At 35.5% G+C, this 25,773-nt stretch overlaps 1 protein-coding gene and 1 pseudogene across 3 annotated transcripts in view; one reads left to right on the forward strand and one right to left on the reverse strand.

Moving 5' to 3' along the window:
- Window positions 1–25,773, forward strand: part of CTNNA2 (catenin alpha 2) — a 1,115,426-nt gene that overhangs the window by 64,268 nt on the left and 1,025,385 nt on the right. The gene's annotated exons all lie outside the window — the stretch shown is intronic.
- LOC114499261 lies at window positions 5,598–7,112 on the reverse strand (annotated as a pseudogene).

The raw sequence follows: 25,773 nt of genomic DNA on the forward strand, positions 1-25,773 counted from the left end.
GAGAGAAAGGGTGGGAGAAAGAGAGGGAGAGAAACATCAAGGTGTGGTTGCCTCTCAACATGCCCCCTACTGGGGATCTGGCCTGCAACCCAGGCATGTGCCCTGACTGGGAATGAAATCAGCGACCCTTTGGTTCCCAGGCTGGTGCTCTGTCCACTGAGCTGCACCAGCCAGGGCTAAGGCTTCCTCTTTTTAATTGTTTATTTATTTATTTATTTTAGCAATTTCCCTTTTTTTCTTGTTATTTTTGTGTTTTAAGGGTGCAAGTTCACTTGGATAAGCCTTTGTTACCTTGTTTATTATATTTTATATTTAACTTCATATCAGTAAATTCTTATAAGAGCAGATCCTTAGTTTTGGATTGTGCTTTCTGGCCAAAGATTTATTTGCATTTATTTTAGCATTTTCATATTTTTTGTATTGTAACATATATCTTGAGTTCCTGTTGTTCCCTGTCTTGCAGTTAAATGAGATCTTTGAAGTTGATAAACCTTCCCATAAACTGATAAAAGCATAGCCTCTTATAAAATGGAAAAAGTATTTTGTTAGGTATATGGATTTTTATGCAATAAATAGTTGTACAGAAAATGTGCTGAGTTAAAAGTCAGATAACTACTGAGAGGAAAAGAGATGGGAAGTACCAATCATTATACAAATATTCAGACTTTCCTGTACTTAGGTAACACTCTGAATGAATAGAACTTGGAGGCTCTTGAGCCATGAAGATTGACACACAAAATATTTAGAAAGAATACTGGCACTTACCTAGGATAAATACCCCATGGGAGGCACAGAGAATAATATATATATAGTCAGGTGGATATATGTTCTTTAGCCTCTGAAGATTCAGATAGATTAATGAATGGAAAATGAATTGAGAAAAATAATAGAACTGTCTTCATAGGTTATTTGGAGGGCTAAATGGGTGATGGGTGGAAGGGATCAGCAAAGTGCTTGGCAAAAAGTAAATGCTCAATACCTTTTAGCAATTAATAGTATTAATGAGCAATGGGTTTGATGTATTCCTAATTCTGTGTTACTAGATGTACACTTTAAACTGTGATATGGGAAGAAAGACATTCTTTCTTAAAAACTGAGGAATCTAAGGAGAGTACAGGGTTGAGCCTCCAGTAAGCCAAGGCTATTCTCCAGAAGTAGTTTTGGGTCTGTGCCACTGCTTGTCAGGTGATCAGAGAGTCAGAGTCCCTTTTTTTTTTTAAAGATTTTATTTATTTAGTTTTAGAGAGAGGAGAAAGGAGGGGGAAAGACAGGGAGAGAAACATCCATGTGAGAGAGAAACATTTATCAGCCACCTCTTGCATGTGCCCCAGCAGGGGACCGAACCCCCAATCCAGGCATGTGCTCCCACCGGGAATTGAGTCGGCAACTTTCTGCCTCACTGGACAATGCCCAACCAACTGAGACGCACTAGTCAGGGCAAGAGTCAGAGTTATGGTAATAATATATGCTCTATAATTTTAGCCTGGAAAAATTATTTGCCATATATATTTTTATTTTAAAAGAAATAGTTGCTACATTTTCCTCATCACAATACTCATTGACTTACAAATTAGAAGTGTATGCTTTGTTTCCTAAATTTAATTTTTATATAATCAGTAAAATTGTCTAAATTGTCTCTAGTATTGTCTATTTTTTTCCTTACCAAAGTTCATTAACCTCCATTACCATTTAGAAGACATGAAGCATATTATTGGGAAGAACTGTGTCTCTTTAAGACTTTTCCTAGACTAAGATTAGCCTGAAAAATGAACCGATAGGAACTGGACTCGATATTATGAAGAAGAAACTGAAATAAGTTCTAAATAGTTCTCATCAATTAAGGCAAGAATGATGTTCATACTGAGTTATAGCTGTTTTACTGTGACAATTTCCAGATTTCCCTGCCCCAAGATGCCAGTTTACTTGTAAGACTATCAGGAGTGGAAACTAAGTAATGCCTATTGAAGGCTTAAATCAAATTGACAAAGTTCACCATCTCAGTGACCGGCTGGTGTCTTCTAACTTCTCTCTAGGAATTTGAAGATGGGTCTTTGCATGAACAAAAATGTGTTTACTCTTCAAATTTAATTGGAAAACAAAGCTTAGTACTCCCCCTTGTAGGTATACACCATCAAAGTATCACTACAGATGACACTTGCTTTCTTAATTGTTACTTGGACGTCTGAGTATTTAATTCTTCACATGCCCACCCCAAACCCCTCGCCGGTTGTTATTATCTATTATCAGGTCATATTTTCAGTGTTTCTTTTAAGTTTGACTGCAAGGGAATAATGGGTAAGTGTTTCTTTCTTTCTTGTGTTTTTTAGTTTCATTTTTTAATTATTGCTGTTCAAGTACAGTTATCTCCATTTTCCCCCCAGCACTGCTCCCCACCCCACCCATCTCCACCTCCCACCCTCAATCCTACCCCCTTATATTTCTTTAGATCCTAATAAAAACAGGTTGCACTTGTTACACCTGCCGTAATTGCTGCTTTGAGAAGGCTTTTTTGCCCAGACTTTGTTCAAACACACATGCTTAATCACTCTGTGCTGGTCCATATTTTGCAAAAAAAAGGAACTTTTTTCTGTTTGTATGTTTTTTGTAATACATTTCAGGGAACATGAAGATTATGATATTTGAAAATAGTTCTTCAGCTTCTGTCATTATTTCTTCAAATATGATGAAAACCTATTATAGTTTGGCTTTTTGAATGTCTTCAGGTATTCAGGAGCCATTTGATACTTTCTAACTGATGGGGAGATGCTTAATATAAAATATGGATATGGACAACCCTGCATGCAAAAGGAATGACTGGGCGGCAAAAATATCCTTCCTTTATTCTTTTCTATTATTTCCTCAATTTGACATATTCATAAATACAGTATAGTCATATTTTAAAACATATGCTTTTGTTCTTTAAAAATAACCCAACATGACACTTGCTATTCAGGAGAAGACCTTTTCGAGTTGTGATGGAGACCTGTGTGTCTGGAACATGTGACCTTTGGCTTTGTTCTTGATATAGGACAACTAGAGCTGTAGTAAACATCATTGCAGTATCAGCAGTCTGCTTTTAAAAAAAACACAGATGAGGGAAAATACTGTATTTTTAAAAAGTGACAAACCTGTTAACATATAAAACTGGCTTGCCTTAATTTTTGGTCATTTCAGATGAAAGTGATTTTGCCTGATTAATCAATTTCACCATTTTGTTTTGCTCTCAGGGTGGGGGCTGAATGTAATGTGTTGTTCTATCTCCTGCTCCCTCTCTGTTCTACAGTGTGTTTATTTTGCTTTAGGAGACATGGGGCATATATTGATGTTGGTATAGAAATTCAGAAGTTCTGCAGAAAAATAGAATAAAGTTAATAAAAAGGCTTTCATTGTTTATAAGATGCAAACTATCATAAGATTCTATCATCAGTTAATGTGATAATTTGAGAGTTTTCTGTAAAATTTTAATTTGAATTACCTCATATTGGAGCATTTAACCTATGATTTCGGTTTGTACCAGACACTACTGGGAATGACTGCATCAAATGAAACAGCTTATGTGAAAGTGGGTTGTCAGTAAAATATGTTTATAAATGTTCTTGCGAGGAATTCTTTAATTCTTTTAAACTTCACATCATTGCTCTGCTTAATATACAAGATATCCCAGTGAAATTTATTATATCGTTTCTTCCCATCAAAATCATAGAACTCCTGCTGCTGACTGTCAGCGGATTAGGTTTCCATTCCTGAAAAACCAGCAGTTCTGAGGTGATACAGGTTTCCTCTCCCTATATATCTATATTTAGAGATATAGAGATATCTATATCTAGATATAGATATATAGAGCTAGATATATATATATAGAGAGAGAGAAAGAGAGACTGTTTTTTAAAAAGATTTTATTTACTGATTTTTAGAGAGAGGGGAAGGGAGAGAGAAAGAGGGAGAGAAATATCAATGTGTGGTTGTCTCTCACACACCCGCTACTGGGGACCTGGCCTGCAACCCAGGCATGTGGTCTGACTTGGAAATCAAACGGCTGCACTTTGGTTCACAGGCCATCAGTCAATCCACTGAGCTATGCCAGCCAGGGCTAACTCATTTTTTTAAAATTTGAATCAAGTCCCCTCTTGACCTCCTTCCTGATGCCTATAGGTTCTTTTTCTAAGGAGCATCTAAGAGGTAAAGTCAGTGATGTATTCAGCCCAGCAAGCACTTGTTTAGTAACTTACACAGCATCCTCAGAATGTTAAGATATGGAGAAGCCAAACTGTACATGCATGTAGTTTCATGTCCTTAAAGGGAGATTATGACATATCTGCAAAGAAATAAACACAGGGATAGTTTGACATGATGAAATTATATTTTTTCACCTTTGTGTAAAACTCCTATTCTAAAACAGCCTAATTCCAGTTTAATATCAGTGCATCAGAACTCCCCCAAATGCATTTTCTTCCCCATCCTGCCTGGATATTGTGGCTGAGTGTCTCTAGTGAACACTCACCAGCACTTCAGTTCCATTGTTACCTTATTCATTATGTTTTACTTAGATGTTCCTCAGTCTGAGAATAACAACAGTCTTTCACCTGGCTGCCTGTTGAAGTGGGGTATATTGTTATAGTTGTAGAACGTTATGGACACACTTAGGATACTAGTGTAGAACATAAGGAGCAATCCTCAGTTAATGTGGAACTAACTAAACACTAGATTTTTCTCATCTTCAGAATTCTAAGGACATCTTCCTCTGATTACAGCCTTCTTTATTTATTTGCAACTCTGACACTATGTGTTCACTTCCATTGTACAGACATTCCTCCCTAAAGACATATTTCTAGGCTGTTCATCTTTTCTCCCTATCATTCTGCTCTTGGTTTCTTTTTCTTCCCTGTTCCCTACTGACCCACTCTTGGGCAATTTGGTTGAATTGCTGACCCACCATCTTCTGCATGTACATTACCTTCTTTATGTTTGTGCCTCACCTATATAGCACAATTCAAACACTTATCAGAACTTCTACCTTCTTGCTTCTTGTACCCATGTGAAAAGCACTTCTGAAGAAATAGCCTGCAGTGATGCAGGTCGGTTACACCACAAATCCACAGCCATCACCTCCAGCTGAGCCTAGTGGTGCCCTTCTTTACTTCTTTTTATTTTCAATCTTGAGATCCACATGCTTCATTTTAAGATCATTTTTTAAAAATGTTACTGTGGTAAGAACACAAAATGAGGTATGCCCTCTTAAATTTTAATATACATTTTGTTGACTCTAAGTACAGTGTTATACAGCAGATATCTCATCTTGCTTAACTGAAATGTATGCCTGTTGTTTTTTTTTTCATTTAAGTACACTTATTTCTTGTAACTTTTCTCTTTAGTTTATATTGTTTTTGTTCACTTACAAAATGGTGGATTATTGGCTAACTTAATGAATGAAATAGGAAGAAGAAAATGTAAAATGTCAGGAAATGTGCATTCAGAGCTAGATAACTTTGTTTACAGAGCCTAAGTGAGCTAATTTATTAAACACAATCTCAGAAATAGCATGAGGAGTCTCCTAACTGATACATAGGATTTTCTCATTCAAATAAAAGCAGATATTCCAGCTAACCTGGAAGCAAACTGAAATATAAAGAAGAAGTCCCATTAGATAGAAGAATACCCCAGTTTCAAGAATGCATGCATTTAAATGTAGTCCATCTACATTTGAAAGTTGGCACAAGATACTAAATTCTTCCCCCAAACAGAAAGCACAAAGTAAGATTGGGGAGGAGTCTCACTTTATGATCTTGTTATCAAATTGCCTCATTTTCCTCCACTTGCAAACACACTTGAGACAGTAGGTGTGGTTGCAGCTGTAGAGGACCCTGAAGCTGCACTCCTTGGGGTTGGCTTTCATCTAGACCACCTCCATGCAGATCCCACACACATGTCTTTACTGTGCTGGATAGTAAGTGAGAGCTCCTTGTCCTTCTCATGGGCCTTAATGCAAGATTTTATTTGTTGCAATCTCTGGGTAGCATCCACTGGATGGAGGACCTGCAGCCCACACATATCACAGGAGTCTCTGTGGAGATACATGCAGTTCTCCCTATATTGGCTCTCTCCAAGTGCAGCATAGGGGCAAAGCTGCCGCTTTGTTTCTACTGCACTTTGCTCCGTCTCTGATGCTTTCTTGGTCACAGAACCTTACTGGGATGTTTCAGTACAAGAAGGGGTAGGCCCTGGCTGGGAGGCTCAGTTGGTTGGAGCATTGTCTCATGCACCAAAAATGTTGTGAGTTCGATCCCCTGTCAGGGCACATACCTAGGTTGTGTGTTTGATTCCCAGTCAGGGTGTGTATGAGAGGCAACCAGTTGATGTTCCTCTCTCTTTTTTTCTCTCTCATTCTCTCCCCAGCCCCCTTCTAATGCTAAAATCAGTACAGTGAGGATTTAAAAAGAAAGAAGGGGCAGTACAGTCACATTAGGACTGCCCAGGAACAAACTCAGTGACATTCACAACCTTCTGAACCTGCTCTTGCAGTTGCAAGGTTGGAATTTCTTGTTTCAGCCTCATCCATATTCATTTCAATAATTGGTCCAAATACTGATAAGAGATTTGAAGAAGCAGCCAGGGGTGATTTTGTAGTTAGATCTGTAGCAGTCGCTTCTTCTTGTTTCAGTAGGTTGCTAAGTTCACATCTGCAGCAGTCTCCATAAATACAGTACCATCACTGAAAATACTTGCATACTGCACCGTATGGACTGTCACAGAGGTCATATGAGTAGCAGTTGTTAACTTCTTCCTCACAAATCCTGTGCATGAAGTACAAGGCTGGTCTTGGAAGGAGACAAGATGGCATGGGTATTTTCTGTGCCATGTGGGAGGTACTGAAGGGTTTTGGACAGGGCAAGAGGCATAGGGCACCCATGGATTATTAATCAATAATAATCCTCATCTCCCCCTCTCCTCAGCTGCTGACAACCACCATTTCACTCTTTGATTTTATGAATATGACTATTTTAGATGGCTTACATGAGTGGAATCATTTAGTATGTCTTTGTGTGACTGACTTATTTCATTTATTATAATGTCCTCGAGGTTCATCCATATTGTCACATATTTCAAAATTTCCTTCTTTTAAAAGCATGAATAGTATTCCAGTGTGCTTGTGTGTCATTTTCTTTTTTCATTCATTTGCCAGTGGCCGCTTGAGTTGTTTCCACTTCTTGGCTATTTTGAGCAGTGCTGCAATGAACACAAGGATGCTAATATGTCTTTGAGATCCTGATTTCAAAGTTTGAAAAAATATACAAAAGTGGATTTCTGAGTGTGATATTTCATTATGGATTTACATTTGCATAATGGTTAGTGATGTTGATTACTTTTTCATACATGTGTTGGCCATTTGTGTGTCTTTTATTGGAGAAATGTCTATTCAAGATTTTACCCCATTTTTTAAGTCAGTTTTTTGTGCTATGGAGTTCTAGGAGTTCTTTATCTACATGGATTTAACCCCTTATCAGACAAATGGTTTGCAACTATTTTTTTCCATTCTGTAGGCTGCCTGTTTATTCTGTTGATTGTGTCCTTTAGTTTGCAAAAGGTTCTAAATTTGTTTTAATACCATGAAATGATTTGAAAGTATGTGATTTTTTAAAAAAATCTATTTATGTACACCTTTAATGGTATTAAAATCCTATACACAAAGACAGGTAGAAGTATTGATAAAAAAGAGAAGGCCAATCAAATAAAGGGCTAGCAACAATACTCTTAGGTTTAATACATGACTCAGGAGGGTGATTTTAACTTGGTTTGAGTTAAACACTCTCTTGATAATAGTTTTGTCCTTAGAGTTTGGAAGACTGAGAAGCTGCTTGGTTTGATGTGGTCTCAGTTGTTTGTTTTTGTTTTCGTTGCCTATGCTTTTGGTGTCATAGCCATGAAGTCATCGCCAAGGCCAAGGTGATGAAACTTCTCCTCTGTGTTTTCTTCTAGGAATTTTACAGTTTCAGATATTACAATTAAGTCTTTAGTTCATTTTTCTCTAGTTCCTTTTATTTGTTCTTTATTGGTCTATACAAAATCATTTCCTGTGTTTTCTCCCCAAATGCCTCCACTAAAACTTGCCTTTTTGTTTAGAGCAGTGATTATAGAACAAAGATTGAGAGTGAGTACTCACTACTTAGACTTGCTTTGCAAGTTGTTTTATGATCTTGGATAAGTAATTGAACCTCTCTTTGTCTCTGTTTCCTTATCTATAAAATGGGGGAAATAATATCTATCTGATGGGGTATTGTAAGGATTAAATGAGTTATTGTTGGTAAAAAGTACTCAAAATAGCATCTGACACATATTAAGAACTAGGTAGGTGTTGATTATTATTGCCTTTTTAAAATCATTGACGATATTCAGGCTTTTAGGCATCTATCTCTGTTTTCATCTTTTATCCCTATTATACTGAAAACAGCTCATCCACTTTTATTGATGATTTTTCTCATTCTCAGTAACAGTGTGTAAAAAGATTCTATTTCTTCATGTTTTTTTCCTGCCTCTGGTTTAGTTTTATGTTTATCTCTTTTTTCATCCACATCTTCAATCTACTCCTTTATGTGAAATCCATACCCTGAGCCTATACACAAAGTAATGTCTCTCTTATTCTAAAACCAATAAAAAATCACCATTATCATCAGCAGCATCTTCATCACAAACAACAAAAGGTTAAAAAGAAATGTGTCTGAAAAAAATACAAAAAAATATGTAAAAACATAAATTAAAGTAAAAACAGGAATCTCTCTGTGATAACTTCTCATATACAAAGGGGCACTCTAAATAACTCTGAATTGACTTCTGGAGATCAGGCCCCTTGAGGTGCAGGCTTCCGCCACGAGGTGAATGTTCCAGGAAGCCATCTGTGTCAGTGTACCAGCTGGTGTTGTGAGAGCCTGTGTTTGGCTTCAGTGAAATTTATTGTAGACTCAGTGTGTTTGCCCCTTTCACGATGGGTGATTTATGAACACACTAAGCTGAGTGTTCGGCACTTTTTCACCAAAAATGGCAGGACCACTGTGGCCTACCCTCCTATTCACTTGATCTCGCCCTGAGTGACTTTATTTTTTTTGTTTGTTTCCTGGGATAAAAAAAAAGTCCTCAAAGGGAAGTGTTTTGCTGATGTGGAAGAGGTGAAACAAAAAATGGCAGAAGCACTAAAAGACATTAAAATCAAGGAGCTCAAAAACAGTTTTGAGCAGTGAAAAACATATCTCAATAAGGTGTATTGCATCAAATGGACAGTACTTTAAAGGTGACTGAAGCTTAAACATGTAAGAATAAATACACAATTTTTTATAAATCTGTTTTTCTGGGGCATCTCTCTTTGTATTTTCCTGATCAGGGATCAAACCCACAACCTTTTGGTGTATAGGATGACACTCTAACCAACTGAAACTCCTGGACAGGGCTGTCATATAAACTTTTTTTTTTTTTAAGATTAATGTTCCTTCAGTGCACTCACTCCCTTCTGGCTGTAGCTGCAATTTGCTGATACTGAACAAAGAAAGCAACAATTCTCTGTCACATTCAGAGATTTTCTTTCTGTCCTTCGTCCACTGTGGCTCTCTTCTAGATTCCATGTTGTTAGCCAGTTTGGACTATTGTGACCTAAGCTTTCAGGCTCAACCTTCTCACTCTCACCTGATTCTGCACCAGGTTCTGACCTCGTCTCCTTCCTAGGTCTTCCACCCATTTCCTAAATATGTGCTCTCACCCACATCCCATATTTTACCCTGATCCTTACTCTATATATGTTCCCTGGGTAATTTAATCCATTCCCATGATTTACATACTGTTTACCAGATGTGCCGGTGACTCACAGTTCTATATTTCAAGCCCAAAACTCTCTCCTGAGCTTTCAGATCTCTTTCCAACTATTTTGTAGATGTGAACCCCCATAGGCATCCCAAATTCAGTACATCTAAAATTAAACTCATTGGAGTCCCAACTTTTGCACTGCTCCTACATTTCAATCCTAGTGGATGCTTTTAGCATCAACCCAAGAGCTCTGACCAGAAACTTGGTGTTCATCTTGGAGTCCTTCCTTTTTTATATATACAATTTATGAGTCCCTATTTATATCATGATACTTATAATTCTATCTCACATCTCTGTTTTTCTCAATCTTAATTCTTACTACCTTACTTTAAGGCCTTTGTTTTTCTTTGCTGAGCTATCACAAGAATTTTTGAATGGCTTTACTTCCTGATGGCACCTGCTCTCCAATTTATCTTATGTAAAGTTGACAGTTATATGAGGTCTGTCCAAAGGTATCCAGCCATGAAACATGAAAAATAAAGACAGTTATTGAAGAAGATACAAGATACAAGAAACATTGCACATAGGGCAATGATGTCTCAGTCCCCTTCAAAGTAGGGGGGGGTGAATCACCATCATCTCTTACACCATATTTTCCTGAATCTCATCAACAATCTGAAATTTCTTCCTTTTCAAAGGTGATTTTAGTCTTGGGAAAAGTCAGAAGTTGCAGGGTGCCAAATCTGGGCTGTAGTGGGGCTGAGTCACCTGGGTGATTTGATATTTTGCCAAAAAATGCTGCATGAGATGTGATGCATGAGCAGGTGCATTGTCATGATGAAGCTGCCAATCACCAGTGGCCTGTAGCTGTGGCCTTGTGAATCATCTAAATAGTTTCCGTGGAAGAATGTTCAAGTTTAATGCAAAATTTCATGCAGATTCATGGCTCTGTTTGCTCAGTCATTTTGAATTCGATGGCCACACAGTATACATTCTCACTCAGTGGTGTCTACCAATTCCACTGACTAGTACAGTGAAGTCATCATTGTTCATTCATGCATATTCCAGTCCATTCTACTTGGCTGCCATGTTGCATAGATGTCTTATAGACCATTCTGGTCGTATTAACAATGGTTGGACTTTCTCCGGACAGACCTCATACTTCTAGAACATTAACCTGATCATATACTATTTTGCTCAAATATATTTTTATGATCCAACTCTTGTGTTATGCATTATTTTTCACCATCTAGCTTCCACCTTTTTTCCAAGCCTCAGTTCTGGTCAGAACCCCTTAATGAACAGATGGCACAGATCTAGTCCTACATGTGATGCTCTTGTCTTTGATGCTAGGTATGTTAGGTTTTGTGAGAAACTGCCAAACTGTCTTCCAAAGTGGCTGTATAATTTTGCATTCCCACCAGCAATGTTCCTGTTATTCCACATCCTCATTGGCATTTGGTGTTGTCAGTCTTTCAGATTTTGGCCATTCTAATAAGTGTGTACTGATAGCTCATTGTTTTGATTTGCATTTCCCTGAAGACATATGATATGGAACATATTTTCATATTCTCATTTATCATCTGTATTTCTTATTTAATAAAGTACCTGTTAAGATCTTTTACACATTTTTAAATCAAGTTGTTCATTTTGTTATTATTGAGTTCAAAGGGTCCTTTGTATATTTTGGAAAATATTTTACATATGTGTGTTTTGCAAATATTTTCTCCCAATTGTGACTTGTATACTTTTATTCTTGATATTGTCTTCCACAGAGCAGAAGTTGTTAATTTTAATGAAATCTGGCTCATCAATTCTTTCTTTCATGGATTATGCCTTTGCTGTGATATATAAAAGTCATTGCTGTATCTAAGGTCATTTAGGTTTTCTTTTCTGTTCTATATTAGGAATTTTATGGTTTTGTATTTTATATTTAGCTCTGTGACAATACATTTTGAGTTTGTGAAGGGTATAAAGTCTATGTCTAGATTCATTTGTTTGCATGTGGATGTCCAGCTATTTCAGCACTTGTTGCTGAAGAGACCATCTTTGCCCCATTTTATTGCCTTTCCTCCATTATCAAAGATCATTTGACTATATTTATGGGAGCCTATTTCTGGGTTCACCATTCTGTTCTATTACTCTACTTCTTTATTCTTTCCTTAGTCCTAGACCATGTTGGTTACTATAGGTTTATATTAAACCTTGAAGTTGGGTAGTGTCTATCCCCTGACTTTGTCATGCAGACATGATAGCCACTACATTAAGGAACAAGGCAGATGGCCCAATAACTTTGTTTTTCTTCAATATCGAGTGGGCTATTCCATATCTGAAGTACTTTTAAAAGTGTATTATGGTCATGAGCAAAACAAATCTGTAAATGTTTAGGATAAAAGCAAAGAAATACGAGTAAATATTTAGCCTGCTACTATATGTATAGTATATCATTAGCAAAAGGAAATTGGATAATATTTTGTGACTATACAATGTGCAGAACTAAATTTAATTTTACTACTGATTACCTAAAGATTCTATGAAATTTATTAATATTCTGATTTTATCTGCAGTAGGACTCTTCGGGTATTATTGCTAAGTGGAATTATGGATTTGAACTGAATGTCCTTCTCCAACACTCTTAAATAAAATTGGAAGAGTATATTAATTGTTAGAAATAATGGAAATTAATTCTGTATCTGGATTTTTCAGACACAGAAAATCAACCTAGAAAAATCTGAAAATTTTTAATAAAGTTATTTAAAAAAAACATCTTATTTAGGCAATGAATTTTCTTAATGCTAAATGAAAGTGCCCTTTGCTATTTTTACTTTGCTTTTTTGAAAGAGCATTCTTTTTAGAGCCTGGTCAGATCTTGGAGAGATGTTAATTAAATTCCTAACCACGTCTTATGAAGAGCAATTAAAGGATTTAGCCTGGAGCATAGAAGACTTCTGGGAGTAGAACAGAGAGATTGGGAAGTTTCTCCACATGTCTGAAGGGTCATTGTTTGGAAGACAGATTAGACTAATTTTGGGTTATGTTCAGAATTCAGATTAAGAGCTAATTATCTTAATTCCCCATTTATAAGCAGGGAATGATAAAAGTAAGATTTACACACTGAATTAAACTGCACCAAAAGGTAATGAGTGAGCTCCTCACCATTTGGTTATGAATAGGAGGTGTGTGACTACTGGGGTTGGATTCATGCAAAAGGCTACAGTTTCATTTTATACAGAAGTAAACATGCACAAATTATGTTCAGTCTTATGATCAAATAAATAAATATAAAAAGTCAAATACTATTTTTATTTCTTAGGAAAAATTAAAATGTGTGTGTTTGCATACACACACACATCTCCAGTGTTAGTGAGGATGAAAAAAAAAAGAATAACTCATATTGTGATAGAAATATGAGTGCATCAATTTTTATGTGAGAATATTTGTCAAAGCCTTAAAACATACTTTTGGAAGAAGGCACATTCTTATTTATCACAGTGTTCTTTGAAGTTGGGCTCCCAGAAGCATAATCTGAGATTAGGACTTCATGTATTTATTCAAGCGTTGTACTTGGGTGATAGATAGGCCAATAGAGAAAGTAGGAGCCAGGAAGCATGACCATAGGTGAAAACTTGTAAGAGGGATCCTTGGGAAAACTAGAATATGAGTATTTCATGGGATTGCCCCTACCTGAGACTGGGGAGCTGGGCTTTCACACTATATTCTGTCAGAGGTCAGTAAGAAGATGGGGTCATGTGCAGGCATAGAAGTCTTAAATCCTGAGAAGAACCCACCAGAGAAGAGTTGCAGGTGTCAGCTGTTAGAAGCAAGAGTTGCTAACACCACAAAATCAGAAAAAAGTGGTTCAAGAATATCTGCATAAAACACTGGAATTGACTATTTTAAATATCACCACCTGATAAATACCACATTATTTAAAAAGCCAAAAATATTTCACAGTGGGTATTGAAAAACATGATACTGATAACATATAAACATTTCAGCTATATGGTGGTGTGACAGACAAGACTTTTCTTTGGCATGGAAGTTCTCAGAATAAATACTGTGCATGATTTAAAACAATATGAAACACTAGTTATGTAATAAAGGGAATTTGTTAAATACCTGTAGCAAAAATGCAAGTATAATGGTCAGAATCATATTTTTTTTGAAATTGGGAGAAAATGACGCCCACTTTACTCAAGATCATGGCCATCATATTGAAACATGAAAATTGAAATTTGTAAGAATCAGAAACAAACAAAACTGTTTCTTATTAAATAACAGTTTTCTTAATTTTTTAAAATGTAAATATCTTATTTTTTATTCATTTATTTTTAATTTTTTGTTTTTTTAATATATTTTATTGATTATGCTATTACAGTTGTCCCATTTCCCCCCTTCACTGCCCTCCACCCTGTACACCTTCTCCCGCCCACTTCCCCCTCCTTTAGTTCATGTCCATGTGTCATAAGTTCTTTAGCTTCTACATTTCTCATACTATTCTTACCCCCCCATCTATTTTCTACCTACAATCTATGCTACTTATTCTCTGTACCTTTTCCCCCTCTCTCCTCCTCCCACTCCCCAGAACCACAGAAATGGAGGTCACATGGAGGGTTAGCAACAGTTTCTCAATTTTTTAAAACACAGATAAACTATTTGAACTAATTACAAAAAATGGTAAGATTCTTGGGTCTTATACTAGCATAAATAACAATAGTAAAAAAAAAAAAAACAACACAGCACTCTTCCACACCTGAAACAAAGAATAGAGACTGCAAAATTGTACATTGAGAAAGTTTTATAAGACCTTCAAGAAAATATAAAACTTCTTTGAAAACATGAGTTAAAGAAACAAATGTATAGAATGTTTGAGAATTTAAGAAATCAATATAGTAAATGTATTAATTCTCCAAGGATTAATCCATAAGTTCAGTGTTGTTTCATTAATAAAGTTTTCATAGAATGTGATAAGATGAATTTGAAATTCACATAGATGTAACAATTCCCAAGAATAGTCAAGATTTACTTTTCCATGGGGTTCCGGCCAAGATGGAGGCATAGGTGGAAGCCCTTCGCTTTCTTGCACAACCTAAAGGGAGGATAACAACCCATTTAAAATCAATAAACAACCAGAAGCATGAAAAAATCCAATTGCATAGAACTCCGACAGCCAAGGAATTAAAGAAACAGCCAAACAGACCAACCAGCTCAGTAGATGGGTGGACAGAGAGAACCCGTGGCAACACAGCAGACTGTATGGGCAGGGCTGGCTGAACAGGAAACTGAGACCCTGAGCTGACTGTGGACTACAGCAGGGGTTGCCTTGGTGGGAGGAACTTCCAGTCTCATGCAAGGGTTTGTTGGAAAGTGGGTTAGAGACGAGCAGGTGAGCTGCACTGTTCCCTCTCTGGCCCCTGCCTCACAGGCAGCACTGCAGTGCAGCAAGGAAGGTGACTCTGCTTGGGTGAATACCTAAGGCCACCCCACCCCTTACAACTTAACAAGTGTGCCAAGACAAAGAAATGTGGCCCAAATGAAAGAAGAGCAAAACCCCAGAAAGAAAGCTAAGCAAGGAGGAGATAGCCAACCTATCTGATGAAGAGTTCAAAGCCCTGGTAATCAGAATGCTCACAGAACTGATTGAGCTTGGTTGAAAAATGAAAGAACAAATGAAGGATATCCGAAGTGAAATAAAGCAGAATATTCAGGGAACTAACAATGACAGGAAAGAAACCAGGACTCAAATCAATGATTCGGAACAAAAGGAAGAAATAAACATCCAACCAGAACAGAATGAAGAAACAAGAATTCAAAAAAATGAAGAGAGGCTGAGGAATCTCTGGGACAACCTGAAATGTTCCAATATCCAAATTATAGGGGAGCCAGAAGGATAAGAACAAGGGCAAGAAATGGAAAACTTATTTGAACAAATAATGAAAGAAAACTTCTCCAATCTGGTGAAGGAAATAGACTTCAGGAAGTCTGGTAAACCCAAGAGTTCCAAAGAAGTTGGACCCAAAGAGGAACACACCAAGGCACATCATCATTAAGTTACCCAAGAGTAAAGATAAAGAGAGAATCTTAAAAGCAGCAAGAGGAAAGGAGGGACTTACCTAGACAGGAGTGCCTATAAGACTATCAGCTGATTTCTCAAAAGAAAGCTTACAGGCAAGAAGGTCCTGGAAAGAAGTATTCAGAGTCATCAAAGGCAAGGCTCTACATCCAAGATTACTCTATCCAGCAAAGCTTTCATTTAGAATGAAAGGACAGGTAAAGTGCTTCCCAGATAAGGTTGAGTTAAAGGAGTTCATCCTCACTAAGCCCTTATTATATGAAATGTTAAAGGGTCTTATCTAGGAAATTGAAGAATACCAAAACCTATGAACACTAAACTGACAACAAACTCACAACTATCAGCAAATGAACCTAAAAAAGAGAAGAACAATGAAAACAAAAACTAAGCAAACATTGAGAACAGGAACAGAATCAGAGAAATGGACATTACATAGAGGGTTTTCAATAGGGAGCGGGAGGGGAGGAATAGGGAGGAAAAGGTACAGGGTATAAGAAGCATAATTGGTAGGTATAAAACAGGGCGAGGTCAAAAATGATAGTGGAAACAAAATTCAGAGAACTTATGTACAACCCATGGACATGAACTAAGGAGAGGGAATGCCGGAGGGTTGGGGGGGTGCAGGGCAGAGGGGGGTGGGGGAAGGGGGAAAATTGAGAAGACTGTAATAGCATAATCAATACAATATACTTAAAAAAAAGAATTACTTTTCCAGTAATGGAACTTTATTTTAAAGCTTTAGTAATTAAGACAGCAGGATATTAGTGCAAGAATAGTCAAACAGACCAACAGAACAAAAAAGCAAAGGAATGAATCTAAATATAAATGAATGACATTGCATAGCTATCCAAAAGATTAAGGAAAAGTGCTTAATTAAATGATGTTGAGACTTCTGGCTATTATTATTAAAAAATATAAAATTATTTCTACCACATATCAAAAGTTAATTACAGATGGATTAGAGACCTATTGTTACAAGTAAACATTTTAGAGAAAACTTAGAAGATAGACTTCAAGTCTTGATAGGGAAGGATTTCCTACACAAGACAAGTACAGAGTTTAAATGGTAAAATTATATATTCAACTATTTCAAAACTTAAAGCTTCTGAGTGACAAAAACTAAAATCACAAAACTAAGTGAAAGAAAAACCTCAGTTTCTAGAGACAATATTTGAGAAACATATTACTCACAATGGATTAAAACTTATATGAAGAATTCCAGAATACTCATGGAAGCAATCTAGTAAAAATGGGCTGATTTTATACAGGCAAATTTTAGAAGACATCCAAATCTATAATAAGTTAACTGGCAATCAGCACAATGCAATTTGCAGATTATCATAAACTAATAAGACTGAAAAACCTAAGTGTGGAAAAAGATGTGGTGAAACACCAATTTCCTTAAATTAATTATTCATGGCAATGTAGATTAATACAGCTGATTTAGAAAACAGTTTTCCAGTGAACTGAAGATATATGAACCTTGTGATCCTTAAATTCAATTTCTAGTCATATACCCAAGATACAGGAGACAAGGGGGCAAACTGACTACAGCAGCCTTTGTAATAGTGAAAATGAACCATGTTCCCATTTAGAGGACTGGAGGGTTATCAAGTGGAGATTACTACTTCTGGTTAAGATGGAGAAACAGAGACCAGATTTAGCTCCTGCCTTAAAATATATGAGAAAACAGTTTTCAAGGCACCTGCTGTTAGGCATCAATGTATAGTGATCCTTGAGAGATGGGCAAATAAGGAGGTGAATCATAATACTGCCTACCTTACTACTTTGACAGAGTTTTCAGGGCACAGTGGAGGAAGAGGAAAGCAGTCAGGTCTTGGCAGACTTCCTGCATTGGGCAAACCAAGCTAAACTTACAGGAACACTGAGGTACTGGGCATAGTACTAGAAGGTGAGAGCTTCCCAGAGGGAGAACTCTGGGGATCTTCAGAAAATTTTCTTGTAATCAGCTGAGTACTGATGAATATACCGAGGTGGGCAAAAGTAGCTTTGTAGTTGTGAGTATGTGAAATACAGAGTTGATTCTTATATTATTATTTATTAATTATTGCATTGCTTTCCATCAGAACAACTGTAAAGCTACTTTTTGCCCACCCCTTTATACATGTGTGGAAAAGACCTAAGGCTGAGGGAAGGAGCAATGAAAGGGAAATGGCACCTTGTTTACACCACCTAAACTGGAAAATGTCATTACTTATGAGATGTTGGTCATAGAACTGAAGACGGGCTTCCTTTAGTTTGAGGCAGTAACCCCAGATTGATTAGAAATTTGGTGCTGCCTAATATATCTTGAAAGTAAGACCCAAAAGGCTGAAACTGTTTCAAATAACTGTGTTCCAGAACAAAGCTCAGGGATGTATATAGAAATACAAAATAACCAGCATTTAAAAGGGGAAAATTCATATTGTCTGGCATCCCATCACAAATCACAGCATGAACAAAGAAGCAGGAAAATATGACCCATAATGAAAATAAAAATTAATCAAAATTGATTGAGAATTGACATAGATGTTAGAACCAGTGACTGACAAGGACACTATTACAGGTATAGCTGTACTTCAGATGTTTGAATGGAAAACACAGAAGAAATTAAAAAAAAAAAAAAACAAAAAACTAACTTCTAAAGTTTAAAAACTATGATTTTTGCCCTGGTTGGGTGGCTCCATTGCTTGGAACATCATCCCATACACAAAAATGTTGCAGGTTTGATTCCTGATCAGGGCACCTAACTAGGCTGTGGGTTTGATTCCTGGTCATCTGCAGTAGATTGATGTTTGTCTTTCACATCTCTCTCTCTCTCTCTCTCTCTCTCTCTCTCTCTCTCTCTCTCTCTCTCTCCCCCCCCTCTCTCCCTCTGTCTCGCTCTCTCTTCCCCCTCTCTCCTCCCTCCCCTTTTCTCTTTCTAAAATCAGTGAACATATCTTTGGGTGAGGATCGAAAAGACTGATTTCTGAGATGAAAAATATACTGGATGAGATTAGACACTATTGGGAAAAAAAGATCAGTGAATTTCAAGACATAGCAATAGAAATTTTTTTATAATGAAACAGGGGAAAAAAAAGCAGCCAGAGGGAAAAACATGCATTACACACAGTGTAACAAAGATAATAAAGACTGCATATTTCTCACTTGAAACTATATATAAAACAGTAGAATACTATCTATAAAGTCCTGAAAGAAAAAGGAAGAGAATCTAATCTAGACTTCTATACCTAGCTAAAAGATATTTTTAAAATGAAAGCAAAATAAAGCCATTTTATACGTACAAAAGCTGAAAGATCAGGAAGAGTTGGACAACCACTAAAAGATATATCAAATACATATTCAGGATAAAGGAAAAAGACACCAGAAAAAAGTGTGCATCAACATAAATGAAGGGCAAGGAAAATGGTAACAAAAAGAAAATATAACTTTTTTCTTATTAAATCTCTTCCAAATATCATTGGATGTTTAAATAAAATTAAAACAATGTTATATAATTTATCAAATATTTAAAAGGGAAATGTATGCCAATAGCATAAAAGGCTATGACACTAGAAATGTAAAATTTTTATACAATGTGCAGAATTATATAGTATCACTTGAATGTGTACTGTGATAAATTAAAGAATAATACCATAAATGATAAAGCAATCATTAAAGTAATGAAACAGGGCTAATAATTCCACAAAGAAGGCAAAAAAAGAGTTATAAAAAGTATTTATTCAATCCAAAAAAAGGCAGAAAAAGTTTAAAAGAGAGCAAGGAATGATGGAACAAAGAAAACAAAAGCAGCATGATAGAGTTTAATTTAATCATGTCAAAAATTGCAATGAATGTAAATGAGTGAAATCACCCCTATTAAAAGAAAAGACTATTACATTGTTTACAAAACAAAACTAAATTCTGTGCTTTATACAAGAAACATAAAGATGCAGCTAGCTTAAAAGAGTGGGAAAAGATTTATCATGCAAACATTAATCAAAAGAAAAATGGAATGACTATATTTATATCAGAATAAGATTTCACAGCCCTGTAATATTAGTAGGAATAAAGAAGTTTACCCTGGCTGGTGTGGCTCAGTGGACTGAGTGCTGGCTTGCGAACCAGCATTGCAGGTTTGATTCCCGATCAGGGCACATGCCTGGGTTGTGGGCCAGGTCCTCAGTTGGCGGCAGTGGGGGGTGCAAGAGGCAACCACACATTGATGTCTCTCCCTCCCTGTCTCCCTCCCTTCTCCTTTCCCTAAAAATAAGTTGATAAAATCTTTTAAAAAGTTTATTTTATGATGATTTAGGGATCAAAAGGGCATTATGACCATAAATATGCACCTAATCAAAGGTCATCAAAATGCATGAATCAAAAACTGATGGAACTTCAAGGAGAAATAGATCTACAATATAATCAGAAATTTCAGTACTTTGATGGATCGAACAAGTAGACAGAAAATCAGTAAGGACATAGAAAATTTGAATAACACTATCAGTCAAAAGGACATAATTGACATTTATTGTACACTCACGCAGCAATAGCAGAATACATATGTTTATTTCATGTGCACATGTATCACTTACCAAGATAAATGACACTGGTAAATAAAACAAATCTCAGTCAATTCTAAAAAATCCAAAGCATGCATAAATGTTAATTTATAATAAGTTACTAAATAAATATCTTTCTGGCAACAATAGATTTAAATTAGAAATCAATAACAAATCTGGAAAATTCCCCAGATATTTTCCAGAAAAAAACTGCATAATACATATCTAAATACTCCACATGCCAAAGACTAATTTATTACAGAAGTTATAAAGTTTTAAACTGAATAAAATGAAAACACAATGTGTAAAAAGTTGTGGAATGCCTGAAAAGACATAATTAGTGGGGAACTTCACAGTACTCCACACATGTAAGAAAAGAAATATTTCAAATTACTACTTCATATAAATTAAATTAATATAAAATATTATTTCAGATTAATATGAGATATTTCACTATATAGGAGATATTATTTTGTATTAATTGATTTTATTTTATTAATTGAATTTTAATTAAAATTCTGTAGTTTTTATTTTAAGAAAATATGAAAAGGAAAATAAACCCAATGTAAGCAAAAGAACTGAGATGATAAAAGATCAAAGTGAAAATTAGTGAAATAAAAACAGGACAGTAGCAAAGTCAATGGAACAAAATTCAAGTCTTTGAAAGTCTGGTATTTTGGCAAGCATGTGAGTGGTTTAATCACTAACAGGTTTGCAGTTATAAATTTATACTAAATAAATATTTTGAATAATTTCATATCAATAATCTGGACAACTTATGTGAAATGGATAAATTCCTTGAAAGATGATAACTACCAAAGTTCACTAAGAAGAAAATAGGTAACTCGAATCATTTTCTATTAAAAAATGAATTTGCAGTTAGAAATATTGCCACAAAATTTTCTCTAGGCCCTCTGGCTTTGTTGTGGAAATCTACCAAACATTTAAGGAATAAAACTGCGTTTTTTTCATTCTATGTGGTCAATATTAGTTTGATACAAAATTTTTAGACAAAAGACAAGAAAAAAAAACCCAAATTTCCTATAAACATTGATGCAAAATGCTAAACAAAGTATATCAAACTGAATTCAACCAGTATATATAAAATATAAAAATGAGGATATGTCTTGACCAAGTATGACTGATCCCAGAAATGCAAAGGTGACTTACTACTTAGAAATTTATTTGCATAATCATATTAATGAACTATTAATGCAAATTCATATGAATACCCCAATGAACATAGAAAAAGCATTTGAAAATTCACATCTATTTTTATAGAACTTCAGTAAAACTAGGAGTAGAGTGAAATTCCTCAACCTGATAATGAGTATCTATGTAAAATTTACAGCTAACAAATGTTAATGATAATGGACTAATGAATACTTTTTCCTTAGATCAGGAACAAGACAATATGTCTGCTCTCACCAGTCCTATTTAACATTGTACTAGAGGATCCAACCAGAATAATTAGGAAAGGAAAAGAAATAAAAGATATGCAGATTGGAAAATGTGATAGACTCTAGAAAATGCCTACTAATAACAATATATTCATTGAACAAGGTTGTAGGATACAAATATCCAAACAAACGAGCAATGAGAAATTAGAGACATATTTAAAAACTAGTATCATTTATAGTTGCAACAAGACATACAATTTACTTAGAGACAAGTCTAACAAAAAATGTGCATGCCCTGTTCACAAAATACTGCACATGATCCTGAGGAAAATCATGGGTCAAAATACTCAATATCATTAAGATGTTAAATATCTTCAAATTGGAATTGCCACATAAAGTACAGGACTTCCACCTAAATTTGTTTCATGCAAAAATTATAATTTTATTTTGAGTATATCCCTTTTTGTGTTTTTATTTGCTAAATCTGTCAATCCTACCTGAAATTGATTCCAGGTGATCTCAGTAAAAATCTCAGTAAGATATTTTGTAAAAATGGACAAGTTTATTCCAAAACGCACATGAAATTCCAAGGATTCAGAAAAGCCAAAATAACTTTGAAAAGATTAAAAAACACTGTTCAAGGAGTAACAACATGTGACTTCATTATAAAGTTACAGTAATAAAGACAATGCAGTATTGGCATCAAGATAGACAAAGCGATCAGAGTAAAAAAAAATAGAAACTCCAGAAATAGACCAACGTTTGTATGATTAACTGATTTTTGACAAAAGTGTGAAGGCAGCTCTTAGGAGAATGGATGGTCTTTTCAATAAATGGTCTGGAACATTTATAAATCTGTATATGAAAAAATGATCTTTAATCCATAACTCACTCCATATAACAAATTAACTCAAAATGGAATATTGTATTTTGCTGTGTGTAATGTGTACTTTTTGCCCAAATTGTTGAGGGAAAAATAAGGATGCACATTATATATGCATGGGTAGTACTAAATTCCTATATATGTAAATGTGTTTAATTCTTTTGTGCTTATGCATTAAAGTGTAAGTCTAGAAAGTATAACGATATCCATATGCAAAATAATACTCTGGAATATGATAATTGGTTTTGATGAATTTTTTTAATTGACTTAAAAGATTAAAACAAAAGATTTTTTTCCTGAAGGTTTGGGACAAAAACATGGACATGCATTATACATGGCAAAATACAGTAGTCTGAATGTAATATATAAAACTCTAAAATGTTTAGAAGGAAGCACAGGAGAAAATCTTTGCAAACTTAGATATAATACAAAAAGCACAGTTCTGGAAACAAATCAATAAGTTGGACTTCATTTAAAGTGAAATCTTTTTTTTTTTTGAAAGGCATTTTTATGTGGCTGCCAGCCATAGGCTGGGAGAACATCTTTGCAAAGTATGTATCTGATAATGGACTTCTGTCCAGAATATGTAAGGAACTTTTTATAATAAAAAATAAGAAAACACATAAACTAAGTTAAAATATGGACAATAGATTTGAACAGACTTCTCTATAAACAGATAATAGAAATGCAAATAAACACATGAAAATAATTTTAACATTATTTATCATTAAGGATATGCACATTAGAACAACAATGTCACATATACTATTCAAACAGCTGAAATTAAGAAGACTGATTTTACTAAGGTTTTGTAAGGATATGGAACAACTGGAAGGAACTCTCATACAGTGCTGCTGGGAAAGTTAAATAGTAAAAACACTTTGCAAAATGGTTTGCCAGTTTTTTTAAAAGTTAAATATACACCTACCATATGTTTATTGAAAGACTTGCAAATGCATGTTTATAGCAGCTTTTTGAATAATAACCAAAATTGCTAATAACTCTCATGTTTAACAGGTGAACAGATAAATAAGTTGCGGTATATGCCTGGAATGGAATCGTCCCCAGCAATTTTAATAAATGAATTACTGATACAAACGACATGCACGAATCTTAGGATAATTATGCAGAGTGAAAGAACCAGACAAAAAGGAGCAGTTAGTTTAGGATTTCATGCATATAAAACTCTAGAAAATGTAACTTCTGACACAGAGTGCATCAGTGATTGTGTAGGTAGAAGGGGTGGGGATGGAAATAGGAAAGAGGGAGGAAATTATAAGGCAGCAAAGGAAAGCTTGGGAGTGATGAATATGTTTGTTATCTTACTAGTGATTATGGTTTCACATATGCCAAAACCTAGCAAATTGTATGATTTAAGTATGTGCATTTATATCTGAAATAAAGCTGTTAAAATGAAAACATGAAAAGTAGTGAATACAGTTGGATTCTGAAGAACCAAAAGCACCTGCACAGAAAACCATATGCTGGATCTGTATGTATCCAACACAGGTAAATATAAAAAATATAGTAACTGCAGATTAATACATATAGTATACTATTTCTATGAAAGTTTCAATTAAACAAAACACTGGCATGCATGCCTAGTGAACACAGTGTCTGTTATGTTCTGGAAATCCCTTACTATAAAACACAGGCTTGATAGCCACCAAACGAAGACAGTGGCCACTCTTGGAAAGGGGAGAAGAGTGGGATGAAACTTCAGTAGTTTTGAAGTGTATTTTTTGATTAAAAATTTTTGATACCTGTTAATATCTGTTTGGGGGATGGAGACGTATTAAATAGGCTTCTACTGGGTTAATTTTCATACTTTCTGTGTGCCTGACTCGGTTTGCATTCAGCAGTCATCCTGCAATGTATGTGAAACCCTGTGCAAGCAGTGTTTGTACAAGTGAAAAAGGGAGGCATCTGGCCCTGCCTTCACAGAGCCTCTCATCTGGGGGGACAAAGACATTGTGCACATGATTAAACAGACAACTGCTTAGTTAAATTTGTGGAAAGTGCTCTAAAAGTGAAGCCAGTCATCCTGTGAACATGTGTTGGGGGTACACTATGTCAGGGATCAGGAAGACTTCTGTGGATGGGAAGAATGTCTGCAGTGAGATAAGGTGGAAGAGTCTAGAAAGTGGGGCTCTAATGAGATGGGCCGGTGGACATTCTGAAGGGGGAGTTTGAAGAGGGAATCACAGTGTGTGTTCATTTACGTAACCATTTCTGCAGTTTTTAAAGGTTCACTTAATTTACTGAGAAGCAGCATAGGCCTTGATATTATTAAGAATCTATTTTCTGTTTTTATCTTGAATTATACAAACCAATGATATAAATGTTTTAATTTTTAAATTAGGTTACTTTAGATTTTTGTCATTATGTATTAATGAGTAGATTAAAAATTAGTGTAGTTGCCTAGCCAGGCTGTTACATGGCACTTCTCTGTACCTCTCTCCTATCCAGTAAGACCACTGGTAGGCATCAAGGTCGGACGAGGTTGCTTGAAGCTTGAAGACTGAAGTTTTCACTTACAGTGAACTAAAATGTTATTCCAGAATACTTTACAGTCAGCACATTTTCCCCTGTACCGATGTCTTGATCTTAGCAACTGTTTGGTTATTTCAAAAAACTTGTGTACGGGGAATAGACAGATAGTACCAGTAGAACAAGTGAATCCTGACTGCAAATATTTCATGTGGCCAAAATGGTTGTTCTTCCCATGTATAGCATTTGAAGAATCCAGGTCAGATCAAGATATTCAACATAGCACACATTTCATGTTTGCTTTACTGGTGACTAAGGGGATGCTGTTTGAATTTTAATAAATGCTGAACTCACTTTTTTGAGCAGCAGTTTCTAAATTAGAATCCTTGTCCTTGTTTTGGGGGCAGTATGAATTTTTTATTGTGATGTAGACTATTTTAATAAACCAACTATGAGCACCTACCTCATAAATCTTATCTCCTTAATATAGAGGTGACCCACATTTTGTGACACCACATACTAGTGGTGATTCACATACTAGAATACAATATGGTACACTCTTTAAAAAATTGTTCTTTTTTTCATGTTGAAGGATTGCAC

Source organism: Phyllostomus discolor, chromosome 6 (assembly GCF_004126475.2).
Source record: "Phyllostomus discolor isolate MPI-MPIP mPhyDis1 chromosome 6, mPhyDis1.pri.v3, whole genome shotgun sequence".
Lineage (NCBI taxonomy): Eukaryota > Metazoa > Chordata > Mammalia > Chiroptera > Phyllostomidae > Phyllostomus > Phyllostomus discolor.